The 6,803-nt window shown below is 46.3% G+C and overlaps 1 long non-coding RNA gene across 1 annotated transcript; it reads right to left on the bottom strand.

Moving 5' to 3' along the window:
* Nucleotides 1-638: 638 nt before the first annotated feature.
* LOC112481880 lies at nt 639-2,227 on the bottom strand. Its single transcript, XR_003047073.1, has 3 exons — nt 2,171-2,227; nt 1,430-1,561; nt 639-841 (listed from the first exon to the last, which is right to left on the bottom strand). It is a non-coding gene; the product is annotated as an uncharacterized LOC112481880 (long non-coding RNA).
* Nucleotides 2,228-6,803: the final 4,576 nt, after the last annotated feature.

Genomic DNA, 6,803 nt, shown 5'->3' with positions numbered 1-6,803 from the left:
TCCCAGGGATACTGGGTCATGAGGCTTCTCCTCAGAGCAGCAGTCCCTTTGTGGGTGCTCCCTGGCTATGGGCATCAGAAGCTCAGATGGACCTTAGACATCAGCCAGCAGCATCTCCTCCCTTTACAGAAAACTGAGGCACAGAGAAGGGAAGTGACTTGATCAAAGTTACACAGCTGCTGATGGCTGCAGGAGAATCTAGAGATGTTTGGAGGGACAGAAAGTATTTTCTTTTTGACTTTTAAAATGTAAAATGACAACCTCTTCCCAAGAGAGGGAGGAAGTCAAACTCAATAGGTTGCAGGAAAACATTCTAGAAATGAGAAAGGGATTTCAGGACTCTGTAGGATAGGGATGTGATTCACAAAAGGAGGGAAAACTGAGGTCATAGCTGTTGAGAGTCTAGCCTAGTTCCCAAGCTGCCTGGCCGGAGCCATAATGGGATCTGATCTCAAAAAGCTGGTCTGAGGTTAAAAAAAAAAGGCATTATTTTTCTTTCCTGATTCAGGTCTCTCTCCTTAACCTCTCCTTTGTTCCACCACATTATATTTTCTCCATCTCTTCATCAAAGAAAATGCACAAGCCAGGTCTTAAGCACCATTTCTTTATTTGACATAATAAAATATCATGTGCTGGGTACTCTAGGTGCTGGTAACGGTGCAGCAAAAAGGGCAGATGCAGTCCCTGCGTCTCAAGGTGCTTGCATTTTCACGAGCACAAACATATCAGGCAGAGATTGCTGCCAGGATGGAGTGCCTGCGTGACTGCTTTATACCGGGTGGCCAGGGGAGACATCCTCGGGAAGTAACCTTTAAAGTTGGTCTCATAAACATCATGCAATCTGAAAGACAAGAAGGAGATGGCCAAGGGAAACCTGAGGAAGGAGCATTCCAGGTGGACAGACCAGCTAGCACGAGAGCCTCTGTAAGCAAACCCAGGAGGGGAAGGTCCTGTCTGCAGCATAACCTAACCTGTCACCTCTAACACGAAGCAGGTTTTGCTCTCCAAACAAAGAGTTTTTTTTTTTTCCCCAAAAACTTTTCCTATTTGAAAACAGACTCTGTCAGAATTGGCTCAGAAACCATTTGCTCTGCTGACAGGGGAATAAACACACGGCCCTTGTGTCTTGATGGCCTTTACTGGAGCCAGCGCCCTGGTGTGTGGGGCAAGAAAGATTTGAGCCCTGGAACCGCATCCGATTTCCCCCCAACTCCAGTAATAAGATCTCAGATACTCGACAGGCAGGCCCTCTCCCCACTTCCCGCACCATCCCTGCCCCCTGGAATTCTTGGGCAGAACAGCTGCACTGGGGGCTCAGTTTTCAATGAAACAATAAAATACTCCTGCATTTCCCTAAGAGGATGGCATTTATGACTGGGGTGGGCCAGCTTCCCTGCACAGACACCCCCTCCCCAATTCCCAGGCTCACCAGCCCAGACGCTCACATGTCCCACAGCTTGTCCTTAAGCCTCTGGGAACAGCAGCATAGGTGCCTCAGAGGTCCCCGTGCAGAGCATTCTGGTGTAAAAAAGATATGCATATCCAGCGAACAGATGGCCTTCTGCCAAGAAATACAAAGTTGCACTTTTGTGTCCTAGGCCATCCAGTAGGGCACCCTCCCTGGCACCGCACCCGCTCCCAGAATCCCCAGCACCCCGCCCTGCATACATAAACGCCTCAGGGACACTGTCTGCTCTCTGATTCAAGGACAGGAAAGCCCTCGCTGGCTCAGAGAAGAAAGCGGGTGTGGCCCACATTCCACCAGCACCACATGCCCCTCCCCAACTCCCTGCTTCTGCCTTGGGCTCTTCTTTAATGGAGCCAGAAGCCCCTGACTTGCATAAATTTCCCTTGTGCTTAGCATGCACATTGAGACATTGCACACTGATCCCCCTGGACTTCCTTCCAAGTGCCAGACTGGAACTTCCATGCCTGGGGGCCACGCCTTCCAAGCTTCCACGTGGGGGCGCAGCATGCCAGCTGGCAGTTCAGTGTCAGCCTGAGACCCTCTGCCTCAGGCACAGAGTTTGTGCAGCTATTTTACACATTTGATTGAATTTTGTCCTTATTGCTTTATTAAAAAGAAGAAGTGGAAAGCAGAGGTAGAAAGCATAGGGCTCATAAACAATATAAACGAGGTAGGTGCAAAGAAGCCACAGCAGATGCTCACCAGAATTAAGCAGATTGTGCTGCAGTGGATGCCAGACATGCTTCCACTGCAGGCCCTCTACCCAGAATGCTCTCTCCCTGGACTGCCACATGACTCACTCCCCCACCAACTTCCCAAGTCACTGCTCACAGCTCAGCATATCACAGAGCTCCCCTGACCCTCCTGTTTCCAAGTGCAACCCCCACACCCCTTCCACCTGCATGCTGAGTCCTTTCTACTATGTTCTGTTTTCTTTCTCCCCCCCCCACCCCGCCACAGCACTTACACTGTCTAACAGACTGACTTGTTTTTCACATGTCCTTTTTACTATCCATCTCCTTTCATTATTAGACCACACACTCCATGAAAGATGTACCCTAAACACCTAGACTGGTGTCTGCTATCTAAGACATCATTTTGTTTTTCAATATTGATATTTCATTAACATCAATGAATGCTGAATTGTAAAAATATAATAACAAAAATGTCCAAAATATAGGTAGTATATGGCAAACACAGAGCAAAAAAAGGTGAGGCACAATTATAATGTTGCTATTTCTTTTAGATCCCCAGGAAAACACACTGCTATGCCATGTAAGTCTAAGATTATGCTTTTGAATACTTGATTTTAGTGCACAATTTTGGAAATGCACTATTCTACATGACAGTAGGGGCAGGCTCTTGAACAAGCTGAGCCGAGAGTTAGAGCAGATACAGGTTATAGGCAGAGTTCAAGGCAGGTGAGGGAAATCCGGAAAGGCTTCTGGGAAGAAGCAGTGTGACCTGTGCTTTTCATGGTTGATGTTTGGCACACGGTGGGTCAGGTTTTGCAGTAGATTCTTGTCAAACAGTGATGGCCTGGGAACTGCAGCCTGAGAGTCTTCCTGGAACACTCACCAGGTGTTTTCTGGCTGGTCTTTGCGGCAGGTACATCCACCTCATGTACTCAGCCAGGAAGGAGCTGAAGCCCTGAGTCTCCCTGGTAGAAACCCCCACCCCACCCCCACAGTGTGATAGGAAATGGGAGATGAGACATGTGACCGTTACCAGGCTAGAGGAGTAGAGCGTGCAGCTTCCAATGAGACCTTGAGAAAAGGGGATGGTAGGAGCCTCCTGAGCAAGGACGGAGCCAGTTTTCCTGATTCTCCAGACATACCCTTAATACGAAAAATTTAACTGTCCTACAGTGAGCACTTGTGAAGTGCTTAGTCCTGTGCTCAGTGCTTTACCTGCAACAATAACTGACTCACTTCTCACTATAACATCTATCCTGTGTTAATAGGTACATTTCCCCCCATTTTACAGATGAGGAAAGACAAGATCAGAGGACTTGGTTTGCCTGGGTTGCCTGGGTGGTATAGGATGGAGTTCATATAAGAGCCCCTAGCTGTCTGGCTCCAGGGCCCACACTACAAGGGCCACTCAAGCCCCAGCCACACTGGGGGACCCTGGGACTTCTCCTACCTACCTCTAACAACTCTTTCGCCCCACGGGAACTCAGAGGTTCTGTGTGAAAAGGATAAAAAAATTCCCAAACCTTGTAAGACTGCCAAAAAAGGCAAATGGAAAAACCTTACATAGGACACCAGAGAAAAATCTTATTTTGGTAGACCAGATGAATAGACAACGCCCCCTAAGGCAACTTCATGTGGGTTCAGAATATTGTTTCTCTTTCTCTACACACAAACACAAAAAACGTGTGTAATTTCATCCTAACCTCACAGAAATTTGCTGCAGCCCGGGACCGAGGGTCTGAAGGCGGGTGTTGCTGGCGGGGGCAAGAGTTGGGGCTGAAAGTACGTGTTGGTTCAGTTCTTCTGAGCACCAGCCTCCAATCTTGACCAGGGCTGACTCATCAGGAAGCTAATGAAGCTTCAGCTTCAGGTTCCCGCACCTGCTCCAGCCGCTTCTAAAGGCTGGGAGGTGCCCTAGCAATGCATTCATATGTTATACGGTTTTTAAAGTTTTGTGAAGTCAAGATTGAAATTATTCTGATATCAAGAAGCAAATTGTAACAAAAAGTCTCAGATCACACTAAAGTATTAATTGATTAAGAGGAAGAGATGTATTTCCAATAAAAATGATATATTTCCAATAGAAGTAATGAGTAGGCTCTTGGATTATTACATAATTCAATTAAAAGAAAGGATGAATTTTATGTTCACATTGGAAAAATGATGTTCCTTCTTTTGCTGATTCGGCATAAACTGCTACCTTGGACAAAGATAACATAAGCTTACAGTGTGAACAATGATGACAGATTGGTTAATGAGTGTTGGCAATTCTAAGAGCATTTAAGATTAATCACTGCATTAAAACGAATGGAAATTCCTGACATTTTCCAGCTAATATGTGAAATAAACCTTACTAGAGGTTTTCCTAAAATGGATAACAATTCTGAAAACCTATATGACATTACCAAGGTTAAGTCGTAAACCTGAAATAAACTTTTCTGAAATATTAATATTAAAAAAAATTTAAAAAACAAAATCACGTTACAAGATAAGCTAACCTACCTTTCTATTCTTTCTATAGAAAATAGCATTATAAAACTATTGTCAGGTATGAAGAATATGCAGACAAAAATACGGGACATTAAGGAATGACAGAAGTATGCTAGACAGTTAATAAAACTTTTAGGACCAGGTTTTCTATATTTTCAGATATTATTATGGAACCTGTCCGCTTTTAACATTTACAATTTGTTGTGATTTATTTTTCTTCTTTAAGTATCTGTATTAATTTGCTAGGTCTGCCACACAAAGGACTACACACTAGGCGACAGGAAAGTATTATCTCGGTTCTGGAGGCCGGAAGTCTGGGATCAAGGAGTTGGCTGTGTTCGTTTCTTCTAAGGGCCATAAAGTAAGAATCTGTTCCAGGTTTCTCTCCTTGGCTTGTAGATGGCTGTCTTCTCCCTGTACTGTCACATGGCCAGTCTTCCCATCTTCTCTCCCTGTGTGTGTGTGTCCTAATTTCCTCTTCTCAAAAGGACACCAGGCAGATTGGTTTCAGGCCCATCCTAAAGACCTTATTTCAACGTAATCACCTCTTTAAAGGTCCTGTCTTCAAATACAGTCACATTCTGAGGTATCGCAGGTTAGAAGGGACACGATTAAGCCCATAATAGTACCCAGTCGTATATTGTTTTTTAAAGAGGGTTTCAGATATTGTTTTAAGTTTTAAGCACCAGAAAATCTGGACCTAGACATATGGGTATCTCTTTTGTTCCCAGAATCACCTATTCTGAAGTTTATAATCTCTTGCATACAAGGCATTTTTCCAACTCAATAGATATTATTGAGGACCTACTAAGGGTTACGCATTGCTCATACTGTGGCTTCAGCCAGGATGGCCAGGAGCCCTGCTTCCCCAATGCCCAGAGTGGTGAGTGCTAGGAAGGGAAGCACCAGGTGCTCTAGAACCCAGAGCAGGTGCAAGGTGGGCTTCACGGATGTGTGACTCAGGCAATCACACAGGGCCTTGCGTGTGATTGCATTTGGGGTTTAATGTTTTTCTGTCACCATTTTGAAATTCTTAAACATTTATGAACAAGAGACCCCATGTTTGCCTTTTGCACCAGGCCCCCAGAATTCTGTAATCAGTCCTGAGAAAGGCGATGGAGGCAGCTTCTGATTATGGCCAAGTTAGCTCTAAAGGCTGGCTAGGCTTTTCCCTTCAGGAAAAGTGGAGGATGAGCACTCCAGGATAAAGGACCATGTCTTGTGAGTCAAGACAGGCGGATAAGAGTCAGGGAGCACTGATGGGTGATCTAGAACTCTCTCCTTTCTCACGAGTCAGAGGAGACAAGTTTTGTATGGAGAACATTCTGAGGCTTGAGCTCTGGAGCTGGAGTGTGTGTGTCTGAGTGTCAGCATTCTCAATCACCAGCTGTGACTACAGGCAAGTTACTGACTATCCCTGGGCTTTAGCATCCTCATCTGTCAAAGGGGCAAAAGTCGTAACTTCGATAGTCAGGACTTCATACATCGGCCACGTCTTCTTTTCTGGCATCACTTTCAAGGCAGAGCAGGAGAGGCCATTGCCTGCAATGAAGACTGTGGTCAGGGAAGGATGGGGAGGGCTGGGGGTGAGGAACCACCCACGCCAAAGCTTAGAGGTGGGCGTGTGCAAGGCAGGTCTGAGAAATGGAGACACGATCAGTTGGGCCAATCTCAATGTTGGTGAGAAAGAGAAATAGCCAGTAGAGTGACTGAGGTTACACCATCAACGACCCCGAACGCCCAGCCAGGGAGCCTGGACTCTAAACAATGGGGATTCTTGAAAGCATTTCAGTGGGACCTGATGAAGGTAGTGTCTTATGAAAATTCCTGTCTGGAAATATTCTTGATCAGCTACTTTAAAAGGCCAGATTAGGAGACAGAAAAGCCAGATCCGCTGCGGGACTCCTGCAGGAATGGGGTGGGACCTTTCCTCGTTCGTTCGGCATTGCGAAGGAGGCCATGGGGCAGCAGGGAGCCTGTACTGCTCAGAACACCAGAACGGTACCCTCTGTCTTTCCGCCGGCCTGAAGAACTGCAGGCTCACTGCCCGGGGTGAAAGGGAAATGTGGGTCATTGGTCTGGAACAGGGCCTGTGGGTTCAGAGGCTGAACAAGCCTGCAAGACCCGCCCTGAAGAGGCCGCCTCCAGTG

This window comes from Pteropus alecto, unplaced genomic scaffold (assembly GCF_000325575.1).
Source record: "Pteropus alecto unplaced genomic scaffold, ASM32557v1 scaffold94, whole genome shotgun sequence".
Taxonomy (NCBI): Eukaryota; Metazoa; Chordata; class Mammalia; order Chiroptera; family Pteropodidae; genus Pteropus; species Pteropus alecto.
Note: the sequence above shows the minus strand (reverse complement) of the source record. Positions and strands in the feature narration are given on the sequence as shown.